We start from the raw sequence: 14,558 nt of genomic DNA on the forward strand, positions 1-14,558 counted from the left end.
AACCCCTGAGCGCTGCCGGGTGTGACCCAAAAACAAAAAACAAAAAAAATCTTACAAATGCAATATGTGGCTCGCGGGCCATAGCTTGAGGACCACTGCGGCATCCTGTATGGCCCCTCAAGAACTGCCAGGAAAGCAAGGCCAGGAATAAGCCCTAATATAACTGAGAGTGGCCTACTCCCCCAACCTGCCAAGTTTCTTGTTTGTACCACTGGTTGAAGCCTACACGGCCGTGAGGAAAACCTGTCCAGGACAAGCCCTTCCCCACACCCCCGTCTCATTCGAACTGAGCGGGGAAGGGAACTCTAGCAATCTCAATGTTCAGCCACGAATCTTCTCGACCCTGCCCCCTGGAACTTCCAGGTTTCCTCACTGAAGACCGACTGGGCCCAGGACAGTGCAGCGTACTGAAAGATGTCCTCCTATCGTGCCAACCATCATCCTAGGCCCTAGGGTCACAGTCTCAGAGTGCTGAGGGGTGGGGGGCACGGCTGATAAGGCCATTGGGAAGTGAGGGGGCTCTGGGGAAGTGGCTGCTTGGAGGGGCATGCCTGTTTTTTTGTTTTGCTTTTTGGGGTGACACCTGGCAGCACTCAGGGGTTCCTCCTGGCTCTACGCTCAGGAATCGTTCTCTGACAGGTTCAAGTAGGGGGGACTCTGCAGGATGCCCTACGGGACTCGAACCCCCGTCCTTCTGCATGCCAGGCAGACGCTCTACCTCCGTGCTCTCTCTCCGGCCCCGAAGCAAGATTGTCTGAATACCGCCTTGGCTCGAAATCGAGTGCTCAAACAATCTTGCTGCATTCCTAAGTGATGTCGATGGGAAAGGACAGATCTTCGGAGCAATCAAGACTGGCCAGCATTTCTGCTGACTGCTGAAGAGATGACAAGAGAACTTCCTAGATGTATTCATTCATTAGTTTTGGCTTTGGGGTCCCACCCGGCGGCGATCGGGCGCAAGGCTCCTCCTGGCTCTAGGCTCAGTAATCGCCCCTGGCAGGCTCTAGGAGTCCAGGGGGACCCGATGGGACTCGAACCCCCGTCCTTCCGCATGCCAGGCTACCGGGGCCGTGCACCCGGCTTCTCGGCAAGGCCCCGTCCCCGCTGCCCCGAGGCCCACGCGCAGCAGGCCCCGCCGCCGCCCGGCTTCCCGGCTCGGCTCGGCCCGGCCCGGCTTACCGCGTCGTCCCGCCGCGGAGGAAGGGGCGACCTCCCGGCTCTCCCGCCGTCGCACGGCCGCCCGCCCCGAGCCCCGCGGCGGAGACTGACAGCGGGTGCCCGAGCTCCAGTCGCGCGCGGGGACGCGGGCGGCCGCCTGGGGCGGGACTTCCGGAGCCCGTCTTGGCCAATAGGCGGGCGCGATCCACCCGGGGGCGGGGCTTTGGAGTTGGTCTCGCCCAATAGGGTGAAGCGATCAACAGGAGGGTGGGCGGAGCTTCCTGAAGCCGGATCCGCCGCCTAGGGCAACGCAATCTGACGGGAGGGCGGGGCTTCCTGGAGCCGGTCTTGGCCAGTAGGCGAACCCAATCAACAGGAGGGCGGAGCTTCCTGGAGCCGGTCTGACAGAAGGGGTGGGCGGGGCTTCCTAAAGCCTGTCCCGCCCAATAGACGGACGCGAGCGACAGGAGGGGAGGGCGGGGCTTCCGGGGTAGCCGGCTTGGGTCCCGCCCCCATGCAGTGACGCATGAGGGGCGGGGCTCACGGCGGCTGGCGCTGTGGGAGGCGGTGGCGCGGCTGCGCGTGCGCGGGGAGAGGCCCCAGTCCTGTCATCCTCAGTCCCGGGCCCAGCTTCGAGGAGGCCCCGCGAGCGCAGTTCTTCCTCCTGGGCTCCTGGAGGGCCCAGCCGAGCCTCTCCGGCCTGCTAGGCGTGCGTCTGACCCTGCTCTGCTCCGCTCCGCTCTGTCTGCATGGTTTTAGATTGCAACATTTTTTAATATCTTTATTTAGACACCTTGATTGCAAACATTGTAGTTGGGTTTCAGTCCTGGCAAGAGCATCCCCCTTCCCATCGCCAAAGGCCCAATGGTTGGGTCCTTTTATTTTATTTTTATTTTTATTTTTGGTTTTTTGGGCCACACCCGGCAGTGCTCAGGGGTCACTCCTGGCTGTCTGCTCAGAAATAGCTCCTGGCAGGCACGGGGACCATATGGGACACCGGGATTCGAACCAACCACCTTTGGTCCTGGATCGGCTGCTTGCAAGGCAAACGCCGCTGTGCTATCTCTCCGGGCCCGGTTGGGACCTTTTAATGGACCCCGTGGCTCTGCAGTTCTGCCCCACAGTTACTCAAACGTGTTCCTGTTGTTCTCTTTGGGGTATATTTTTGTTTTTGTTTTTTCTTTGCTTTGGGGACACATCCACTGGTGCTCCAAGGATGCTCCTGTTTTTGGGCTCAGGGACCACTCTTGCTGGGGCCTAGGGGACCCTGTAGGGTGTTGGAGACAGAAGCTAGGTCTGCTGTGCGAGTCCGTCAGTCATTCTGCCCTTTCTTAGGGCCCTAGAAACATTTTTAAATTAATTTAGAAAGCATTTCATGTGATCAAGTCTCACTGGATGATGTCGTTTAAGGACTAGAAGTTCTGGGATACTTATTTATTGCAGTTGAAATGTGCTGAGATTAGTTTTCTAACCCTATCTTATTTGCTTTTTGTGTATTTTTCATGTTTATTTGAGAAGTTTATGATTTTCAGTTCTTGGGTATTTAAGATGCCCATGAGATAGATTGCATGGGTCAACCAATGGCCTAACAGCGAAACACTTGCAAGTCTGATGAATGGAGAAGACTTTTTTATTTTGCCATACCCATTCATGCTTAGTGGTTACTCCTAGCTCTTTGCTCAGGAACCGCTCCTAGTAGGCTTGGGAAACCAAATGGGATGCCAAGGATCCAACTAGGGTTGGCTGTGTACAAGACAGGCACCCTACCTGCTACACTATCATTCTGGCCCCGAGAAGACATTTTTCTATCCTCGACACTGTCTCGATGGACCTTCCTAGTGCTACTGATTCTATAACATGTGCTGTCCGGGACCAAGGAGTCTAAAACCAGCAGGGCAGGAGGCAATTGGGTCCTTCACCTTTGTCCTCCAAGTAGTGCCCTGTACTTATAAAAAGCATTTTGTATGAAAGCAAATTGATCAATTGCTTAAGAGAAGATGGTCTCTAGTGAACTTACAACATTTAATAGATATTTCTGTTCTAAAATTTATTTTATAGTTTCAATTAGTAATATTCTCTGTGTATATTTAAATTTTACAAAAATAAAGAGATACAGATAGTTTCCCCAACTACTTAGTTCTCTTTCTTGTAGAGGACTTTAATAGTTTGTTTGTATTCTCCAGTGATATATTTTATATATATACAAAATATATATTTTGTATATATGTATATATATACACAAAAATATTTGTATAGGTTGGTTATAGTATGTTTTCAGTCATAATGAAATGGTTTAACCTAACCTTATTCACTCCATGATGTCTAAGGTCACAATTCCATTTTGTTGAGAGGACACTAGGGGGCATACACTATCAGAAAATGGAAGGTGGTTGTGTGCTCTTTGGATTTCCCTGTTAGAACACAGGTCTGAGAGAGGGGGAGACATTGGGGACTTAGCTTCAAGTGAATACCCTGGTATCACAGGGTCATCCACCTCAATGTAGGACATCCTACATTTAGAGGTGAAATCTCTATGAAGTGATATGATATCTAAGTATAGGATTGACTAGACTGAGCTTCTTCTGACCAGTGGACACTCATGTATCTCTATCCTGGGAACTTGGTTTATATTTCACTAATGCCTGACAACGGGGGAAGTTGGAGTTCAAACCTTCTCTCGGATACACCCAACTCCATCAGCATAGCAGCAGTGTCTCATGGATTTTCCAATAATTTCAGGCTTGGGAACTCCAGACTTTTGACCATGAGGCTGCCATTTGTCAATTCTAGGGAAGCTATAGAAAGTTCCAGAGGTACTGGTAGTCCAGATGCTGTAAGACCCTAACCAAACTGTCTTCAAGACAGCTCAGTGAACCTGTTCTATAGATGGCAGAGAGTTTATGGAGTTTGACACATGACCTCCTTCCCAAATCCCCATGTTGTTCTTGAGTCAGGAAACACTCTCACTAACTACCTGTGGGGAAAAGAATGTTCCTGGAGAAGCTTCCTGGGACTTCCTGATAGATATGACCCTCACACTTCTCACAGTGATGATTGGAGAATGAATATGAATATAGGGTACAAACACTTTTTTTTTTTTTTTTTTTTGGTTTTTGGGTCACACCTGGCAGTGCTCAGAGGTTACTCCTAGCTCTACACTCAGAAGTTGCTCCTGGCAGGCTTGGGGGACCATATGGGATGCCAGGATTCAAACCACTGTCCTTCTGCATGCAAGGCAAATACCTTACCTCCATGCTATCTCTCTGGTCCATGTGAATAACATCTTGAGGACTATTCTTTAACCATGCGAAAGAAGTTTGTCGTTGAGCCTATGGACCTTGCTGAGTGGCATGTGGAAAACCAGTTGAGTATGATTGTACTTAGAGTTGGAATAGAAAATCATGCATACTCACAAGAGATACTGTTTAAACTTTTACAGTGATTCTAAGTTTAGCTCCATATTAAAAATTAATAACATTTAAAGATAGCTGATAGTATGTGCAATTTAATAGAATAAGGAAAGTGGTACTATCTATTCTGTCTTAACAAGCAATATCATTACTACCACTGATCAACTTATAAAAGGATTTGAGGTTTAGAGTTTGTGCTTTAAGAACCTCAGGGGAAAAAATTAGGTACCATCTTTTTTAAAGTAAAAATTTGACTGATCCAGGTTCTAGGCATAGCTAGTTTTTGGCTGACATCACAGTGCATACTCCTGGATGGGAGGCAGAGACCCCACTGCCACCCCTGGTCCTCGGGCCTAGCAACCTACACACCTGACCTGCATCATTTATTTTGTTTGTTTTGTTTTAGGTTCACATCTGGCAATGATCAAAAGTTACTCTTAGCAGTAGTTAGGGGACCAGATGGGAAGCCTGGGATGGGTGACTGCCTTATTCTCTGCACAATTGCTCCGGCTCAAACACCTACATCATATTAATGGGCCCAAACCATATCTCCTAAAGCATGAGGCTGCATGTGTCTACTCAGGAAATCGCATGTTTCTCATAGCTACGATTCTTGCTATTTTCATTTTACTTCCTGAAAGTTTAGGTTGACTTGTTCAAGGTAGTGACATCATCTCACGCCCTTTTACATGCACGGCATGTACTCCAGCCCACCAAGCTCTCTCTGCTGCTGAAGATGAAGTCGGAAAGGTTTTCTGTTATATGGGCATGATTTGTTGAATTTTTAAGAAATCCATTGACTATCATTTACTGAATAATGTTAATTTGTTTTATTTTATTGTAACCGAAACAACACAGCTATTAAAGTGCTCATGTTTATGCTTGGGGTACAAATTTACTCATCAGCACCAAAATGTCAGAGACCCTCCATTGTTATGCTTATGTCACTTGTAGCGTACCTCCCCGTCCCCCACCCAAGCTCACTCCTGCCACCACTTGTAACCTCTCAGTCTTATAGTTGCATTGGGATTATTTATCGATTACTAGATGCCTTTAGTATTTTTCTTTCACTGATATATTAATCATTACATTGATTAGTTTGTGTATGTTAAACCAGGTCCACCACTGGAAGAAATTCCACTAGGCCATGTTAAATGGTCTTTTGGAAATAGTTGAATTAAACTTTTGTGCTTTGTTGAGAAGTTTTGCATCTATTTTCATCAGAGACATTGCTATATATTTTTCTATTTTATGATGACATTATCTTATTATACCTTATAATAATTTAGAAATCGTGAGGTAGATATGAAAATATTCCTTGTGCTTGTAAATTTTATCAGCTTGGCAGGTCTTCTGAGATTAGTTTTGAAGCTGTGAAGCTGGCCATTACATGGAGGCAGAGGCTGTGGGAAGAAAAAGTGGCTTGTGAAGTCCAGGGCTGCTGTGAGACTGTAATAGGGGTCACCGATATGCAGGGAAACCCAGAACTCAGGCCCAGAGAAATCATTCTTAAACCATCAAGAGTTAAAGAAGAAGGGGCCGGAGTGGTGGTGCTAGATGTAAGGCATCTGCCTTGCTGGCGCTAGTGTAGGACGAACTGCAGTTCAATCTTCCCCAGTGTCCCACATGGACCCCCAAGCCAAGAGCAATTTATAAGCACATAGTCAGGAGTAACCTCTGAGCGTCACCGGGTGTGGGCCAAAAATCAAACCAAACCAAATAAAATAAAAACATTTGGAGAATAAAAATAGAGAATATCAACAAAACCACAAAGCAGTCTTTTTAAAGAATACCCATAAAATCACAAACCTTTATGTGGAGTACAAAGAAAAATAAGAATTTCTTATTAGAATCAGATATAAGGGGCAGGTGAGGTGGCGCTAGAGGTAAGGTGTCTGCCTTGCAAGCGCTAGCCAAGGAAGGACGGCGGTTCGATCCCCCGGTGTCCCATATGGTCCCCCCCAAGCCAGGGGCAATTTCTGAGCACTTAGCCAGGAGTAACCCCTGAGTATCAAACGGGTGTGGCCCAAAAAATCAAACAAAAAAAATCAGATATAAAACAAGAAGCATTGCTATTGATCTACCAAAACAAACACTTATAATAGAAAATTCTGAATGAATTGTTTGTGTAGCACCTGGTGGTGCTCAGAAGTTACTCACAGATCAGAGCTCAGACGTTGTTCCCAGCAGTGCTAGTGCTATGTAGTGCCAGAGATCAAACCTGGAATTCCTGGATACAAAGCATATCTTCCAGACTATATGTATGATTTAGTATACCACCAAATTAAAGTACCTATTGAGTTAAACACCTTCTTTAAAACATGCAAACTTAAGTGCCACTCTAACACCATTTTTACTGTGCTCCTTTGACTCTAAACTTTAAAAAAAAAACCCTACTTAAACTTTTGAGGTTAATTAATATGCATGTGCATGGAAATGTAAAAAACTATTATGCCTTCAAGTTTAAGGACTTACATAAATTTTATGGCTTTAGATTGCTTGGCGTACTGCTAAGAAATGTTATAATGTACTACATCTGGGGACTTGAGGGACAAAGTAATTGTACATGGGTTTGGTTTTATTTTTCTTATTGTTCCTTGACTGTAAGACCAAAATCAAGTTGTCAGCAGGGGGATTTCTTCTGAGAACTCTGTTTTTGGGTGATTGCCTTTCACTGTAACTTTACCTTGTCCTCTTTCTTTGCGTCATTGTTCACATAATTAAAAATAAATTTAAAAAATTTAGAAAAAAAACTTGCAAACTACTAAACCCAATTCAAGAAGAAATTAAATCTGTGCAGAACAGTAAGACATCAAACCAGTAACTTAAAGTCTCTAAGCAAATAAAAATCCAAAGCAGATGTTTGTCCATGAATTTTGCCAAACCTTTAAAGACCATCTAATATTAATTATTGTCAAACTCTTCCAAAGATGAGTTAACTTTCTAACTAACTAACTTTCTAACTAACTCATATCACTAACTGGCTACCAAAGCTAGGTGACTTTACCAACCCCTCCTTCAAAAAATTTAGATAACATCCTCATAATTTAATATATTAATCTACTCGGGCTAGTTTAATACCAGGTAGTGTAAAAAAACAAAGTTTAGTTTCTAAAGGTTCTGGATTCTTCTGAGGTAGTGGGGAAAATTATTATAAGAAACAAAAAACAGGGACCGGGCGGTGGCGCTAGAGGTAAGGTCCCTGCCTTGCCTGCGCTAGCCTTGGACGAACCACAGTTCGATCCCCTAGTGTCCCATATGGTCCCCCTAGCTAGGAGCGACTTCTGAGCGCATAGCCAGGAGTAACCCCTGAGCGTCACCGGGTGTGGCCCAAAAACCAAAAAAAAAAAAAAAAAAAAGAAACAAAAAACAAAATGATGGAAGAAAATGTGAGGTATTTAATGAACAAAAAAAAGATAATCTCTGAATTATACGAATACCAAAAGGTGAGGATGAATAGAGAGGGGAAAACCAAGTGGTACGAGAAATAATAGCAGAAAACTTCCACATTCTTTGTAAAAAGGCCATTGTATATACCCAAGGCCAAAAGAGTACCCCCCCCCCCAAAAAAAAAAGACTCAAACAAAACAACACCAAGACATAGGGTAACCAAAATGACAAAAAACAAAGAGATGGACTTTCTTTTTTTTTTTTTTTTTTTTTTTTGGGCCACACCCTGTGACGCTCAGGGGTTACTCCTGGCTATGCGCTCAGAAGTTGCTCCTGGCTTCTTGGGGGACCATATGGGACGCCGGGGGATCGAACCGCGGTCCGTCCTAGGCTAGCGCAGGCAAGGCAGGCACCTTACCTCCAGCGCCACCGCCCGGCCCCGACTTTCTTTTTTTTTGAGATAGACTTCTTAAAATAGTAAGAGAGAATAAAAACGTTAAGTATAAAGGAAAGACTATAAGAATCACACCAGAACTCCCATATAAAATGGTCCAGGCAAGAAAAGAATGGAACAAATTATTCAAATTACTGAATGAAAGAAAATTTCAACCTAAAGTCCACTACCCAAAATCTTCTCATTTATATGGGAGGGAGGAATATAAACATTCTTAGACAAAAAATAACTTGAAATAATGTGGTAACCAAACTGACTTTATTTTTTTTATTATTTATTTTTTTTTTGTGTGTGTTTTTTTGGGTCACACCCGGCAGTGGTCAGGGGTTATTCCTGGCTTCAGGCGCAGAAATTGCTCCTGGCAGGCACGGGGGACCATATGGGACGCCGGGATTCGAACCGATGACCTCCTGCATGAAAGGCAAACGCCTTACCTTTATGCTATCTCTCCGGCCCCCCAAACTGACTTTAAGTGAACTACTGAAAGGTCACTTATATCCAATACCAAATATCCAATTGTAGCAGCAATAGCCCTACACAATAGTTTCCTTAAATGTCAATAGTCTACCAGGGGTCCTCAAACTTTTTAAACAGGGGGCCAGTTCACTGTCCTTCAGACTGTTGGAGGGCCAGATTATAGTAAAAACAAAAATTATGAACAAATTTCTATGCACACTGCATATATCTTATTTAGAAGTGAAGAAACAAAGTGGGAATAAATACAATATGTGGCCCACGGGCCATAGTTTGAGGACCATTGGCTCTCCTATCAGAAGGCACAGAGTAGAGGGTTGGATCAGGAAACAAAACCCAGTCTAAAAATCTCAGGATAGACATAGGCTCAGAGTAAAAGGATAGAAAATAATTATACAAGCCACAGGGAAACAAAAAATATGCTGGAACAACCAAATTTAGATCAAATTGCATTCAACCTCAAGAAAGTAATTAGACACAAGGATGGACACTACTTAGGGGAACAATAGGCCAAGAAGTACTAACCCTAACCAACATACACACTAAATGTTGGACCAGCAAAGTATGTAAAGCTCACAAACCTAGAGAAACACATGGACAGAAAAGTGATAATAGTGGAAAATTTCAATACACTTAATTTCAACAAAATTAATTCCATAATGGCATATATAAAAATCCTTAGCAAAACCTCACAAATCTCAGTCAGCATCATAATTTGAAAGGACTAGATACCATTGCCAAATGGCATTTACAGAAACATATGGCAGCTCAACATATACAAACCAGTCAATAGGACAGGTGAGAACCCAGTGCACTGGATACCTGGTTGGCTACCTGACTTAATATGGTCCTCAAGTACTGAGATAGGATTACCCCTGGAGCATCACAAGATACAGCCCTAAGCAAGCCAAAACACAAAACCCAAACCAGCCAAATCAACATAATGCTAGGGAGATAGTTTATGTGATAGAGCTCCTGCTTATTCCAGCATGTATGATATTCTGTGTTTGAACTCTAGCATAACATACTGCATGTGGCCCTGGCCCCTAGAGATAACTCCTATTTTTAATACTATGCATGTTATTAATAGAATAAATAAAATGTGACTAATTGCAGTGATGGCAAAGTAATGACAAAAAAGTCTGACAAAATTCAATTCCCTTTAATAGTAATATATAATAAACTAGGAGTAGAAGTTAACTTTAGCACAGAAAGAATATTTGTAAAAGAGTGTTATAGCTTACATCATAATTCAAGGCAAAAGCTTTAAACCTTTTCTCATAGAACCAGGAACATGATGATGATTTCCACTTTCCTATTTGAATTTAGCACAGTACTGAAAATTCTAGTCAGAGAATGGCAAGAAAAGGTAATAAAAGCTTCTAAATTGAAAAAAGAAAGAAATGAAATGATGACTACTGGGCCCGGAGAAATAGCACAGCGGCGTTTGCCTTGCAAGCAGCCGATCCAGGACCAAAGGTGGTTGGTTCGAATCCCGGTGTCCCATATGGTCCCCCGTGCCTGCCAGGAGCTATTTCTGAGCAGACAGCCAGAAGTAACCCCTGAGCAAGGCCGGGTGTGGCCCCCCCCAAAAAAAAAAAAAAAAAAAAGAAATGATGACTACTATTAGCAAATGATATGATCTTATGTATAGGACATTCTCAAATGCATGAAAAAACAAAAATTAATGAACAAGTCTATTAATTGACAAGACTAGAGACCAATACATCAAAATTAGTTTTATTTCTGTGTACATTTTTTTTGGTTTGTGGGCTACACCTGGTGAAACTCAGAGATTACTCCCAGCTATGCACTCAGAAATCACTCCTGGCTTGAGGGACCGACCATATGGGGTGCCAGGGAATAAACCACAGTCCGTCCTAGGCTAGCACCAGCAAGGCAGACACCTTACTGCCTTGCGCCACCGCTCAGGCCCCAATTTCTATATACTATTAATGAATAATAAAAGAGGAAATTTATAAAATATTGTTTATACCTACTATCATCTAAAATATTAAAAACAGCATAATTTGAAAGGATTAGATACCATTGCCAAATGGCATTTACAAAACTAGTTTAGTTTTAACCATGAGTAAGACTTGTACTCTGAAAAATATGAAATATTTCTGAAAAATTTAAAGACTGAAAAATGTGCTCTTAATTATTTGTATTTTATTATTTATTTTGCAAATTAAAAGCACATTGGAATATCATCCCATACCAGTGAAACTGAACACATATCATAAAACTAGTGCTGGCATGGATATATTGGAAAAGGGATCCTCATTCACTGCTGGTGAATGCTGACTGGTCTAGCCTCTTGGGAAAACAATATGGACACTTCTCAAAAAACACGGAAGAGAGCTTTCATACACCTCAAGAATTCTACTTCTTGGATTCTACCATCACGGTTTTCAAGAGCCCAGAAAACCTATTCATAAAAAGCGTCTGTACTCCTATGTTCATTGACACACTATTCACAATAACCAAAATTTGAAAATGGCCCAAATGTTCAAGAATAGATGAGTGAATAAAAGACAATGGAGCTTTAAGAAAAGATGAAATCGGGGCTGGCGAGGTGGCGCTAGAGGTAAGGTGTCTGCATTGCAAGTGCTAGCCAAGGATCAGGACCGTGGTGTCCCATATGGTCCCCTCAAGCCAGGGGCAATTTCTGAGCACTTAGCCAGGAGTAACCCCTGAGCATCAAATGGGTGTGGCCGAAAAACCAAAAAAAAAAAAAAAGATGAAATCTGGGGCTAGAGAGTTAGCACTGGTAGGACACTTAGCTAGCAAATAGACTAGCAAGGGTTTAATCACACACATATCTGTATATATATTAATTATACATATAATAATAGTCCTCCAAGCTCCATCAAGGATGGATTCCTGAGTTCAGAGGCAGGCGTAAGCCCTAAGCGCTGCCCCTGAAACAAAAACCAAAAACTAAACAAAACCAAAAAGAAGTCTAAAAACAATCAAACAAGACAAAACAAAAACAAAAACCCACCCAAAACAAACAGAAAATAAAAGATGAAAGCATGAAGTGTGGCGTTATGTGAATAGATCTACAGAGTGTGATGCTGAGTGAAGTTAGTTAGAAGGAGAGGGACAGGTACAGAATGATCTGTCTCATATGTAGGATATAAAGAATCATAGTAGGGGGTATAAAATTATTCAAAGGCAACAGGAAAAAATACCTAAAGGCAACTGAAATTGAGAACTGGTTTTCATTTGGAAGCTTCTAGTAGGAGGGAAGTGCACCATCTGGGAGGGGTGTATGTGGTGAGGGACTGTATTATCTATGAAACCCTATAATTAACAATGCTGTTAATAACAGTGGTTATTAAAAATAAATATTTGTCTCTCTAGTTGATGAATTGGAAAACCTAATAAAGTTGACATTTTGCTCATGACATTTCCTACAAAGCAATGACAATAAAAATATTGTGGTATAAGGATGAACAGAACTGGGATTCCAGAAATAAAACCACATATTTAAGACCAATTGCTTTTCAGCGAGATTAAGAAAGACATTTGCCCAGGACTGAAGTCTCTTGGACAAGTGCTTGGACAATGGGATATACATGTAGAAGCTGGATTCCTACAACATACCATCTAAAATCGATAAACTCAAGTGATCAGAGTCACATTTCTGACACCCCATGGTTCCCCAAATATGCTGGGCATGACCCCAACCTTAGCACTGTGCTGTGAGTAGCCCCCTATACTACAGGTACAGTCCCCAAAACAACAACAATTAATAATACAATGTCAAGGGCCCGGAGAGATAGCACAGCAGCATTTGCCTTGACAAGCAGCCGATCCAGGACCAAAGGTGGTTGGCTCGAATCCCCGTGTCCCATATGGTCCCCCGTGCCTGCCAGGAGCTATTTCTGAGCAGACAGCCAGGAGGAACCCCTGAGCACCGCCGGGTGTGACCCAAAAACCAAAAAAAAAAAAAAAATACAATGTCAAAAAATAGGGGGTGGGGCAGAGAGGAGATCAATGACCAGAAAACAATGGCAAATTTCAGTTGTTAAATAACAAATGAGTTCTTAATATATAAAAAATATAGTGTATTCCCATCTCTATTAGATAAGAACTTGTTTGCATATGTATTATTTTCCCATTTTAATTTGGTAATGTAATTAGGCCTTCTCCCCTAAATATTGGCATAATGATTTGGCTCAGGCCTCAGAAGAATGGACATCGCCCACACACACCTGAACAATGGATACCACCTATGGAAACAACCACAATTGTCTTTAACATTCCCAGGATCCAAGCCCCTACCAGGGAAGACCTACCACTGCTTTGGCATTGACTTACTCCAAAGAATGCTCCCAACACCCAGACGACTCAGCAACAGTCTGCATGCAGGGCAGATCGCTCCGCATTGAATGGTATGCTGAAACTAGAGGATGCTCCACATCAGCCTGACATCGATGAAAGAAATGCACAGAATCCAGAGTCTTTAAATATAAGAATCTGATACCAACAATAGCTAAAGTGGGAAAAAGTTTCACCCGGACCTTGAGAATGGCTGGAGTTGGACGAACTGGTATGCCTGGAACCCAGAATCTGTCTTATGCCAATAAACTTCTAGGGTGAGGCCATTTTATAATCAGGTCAAGGAGTTTTTCTCCATTTTCCCATTTTCCTGGACCTATGCAAACAATGGCGATTCCCACTATCACACCTTTACTATATTTTTTTACTCTTATCCTTTAAGGAAAAAAAAATACAACTTACTGAACTTAAAAACAAATAACTGTGGGCCCGGAGAGATAGCACAGCAGTGTTTGCCTTGCAAGCAGCCGATCCAGGACTAAAGGTGGTTGGTTCGAATCCCAGTGTCCCATATGGTCCCCTGTGCCTGCCAGGAGCTATTTCTGAGCAGACAGCCAGGAGTAACCCCTGAGCAACGCCGGGTGTGGCCCAAAAACCAAAAACCAACCAACCAAACAAAAAAACCAAATAACTGTAGTAGAATGCCTGTCTCGAATACAGGCAGGGGATGGGAAGGGGGAGGAGGTAATGTTACAGTGGTGAAGGGGGGTGTTCTGGTTATGACTGTAACCCAAATATGATCATGTTACTTAAATAAAAATATATTAAAATATAGTGTAAATGAAGTTATATTGTACACAAGATAACTGTTAATTCATTAAATATATGAATTTATAGAATAAAATATATAGAAATGAGACACTAGAGTAGGTTAAAAGTTGCTGGAAGGGGCCACAGAGATGGCACAGGGGGGTGACATGGGTCTTGCAAGCATTCAATTTGGGTTCATCCTGACTGATCACTATTAGGAATAAGCCCTCAGCACTATCGGGTGTAGTCCTAAAACCAGAAGAAAAATTGATTGAAGGCTTTTAAAATATTTTTAAGTTCTGAGATCGTAGTCAAAATTATACCATTTCATGCAAATAGAAACTTTCATATCTGTGAACTTTGGTGATGTTTTAACAGTCTGTATTTACTGAGGTTTGAGAAGACGGTCTGTCGGTACCTTTTCTCCTATCCCGTGTTTCTCAGAGGAAAAGGACAACCAACCCAAGGCAATTTATTTGTATCCCACCCAAACACACACAGAGCACCCCCAGTCTTCGTTTTTCTACTGTGCTTGGGAGTCACAAAGCTTTCACATTTCCCAAACACATGGG

At 43.0% G+C, this 14,558-nt stretch overlaps 1 protein-coding gene across 1 annotated transcript in view; it reads right to left on the reverse strand.

The window, feature by feature from the left end:
• ENTPD6 (ectonucleoside triphosphate diphosphohydrolase 6) overlaps window positions 1–1,275 on the reverse strand; it is a 29,857-nt gene extending 28,582 nt beyond the window's left edge. The window contains exon 1 of the mRNA XM_049780225.1: window positions 1,180–1,275. The gene's annotated coding sequence lies outside the window, so the exon portion shown is untranslated. The remainder of the gene's footprint in view (window positions 1–1,179) is intronic.
• Between the last annotated feature and the right edge of the window lie 13,283 nt (window positions 1,276–14,558).

This window comes from Suncus etruscus, chromosome 9, assembly GCF_024139225.1.
Source record: "Suncus etruscus isolate mSunEtr1 chromosome 9, mSunEtr1.pri.cur, whole genome shotgun sequence".
NCBI classification, from domain to species: Eukaryota; Metazoa; Chordata; class Mammalia; order Eulipotyphla; family Soricidae; genus Suncus; species Suncus etruscus.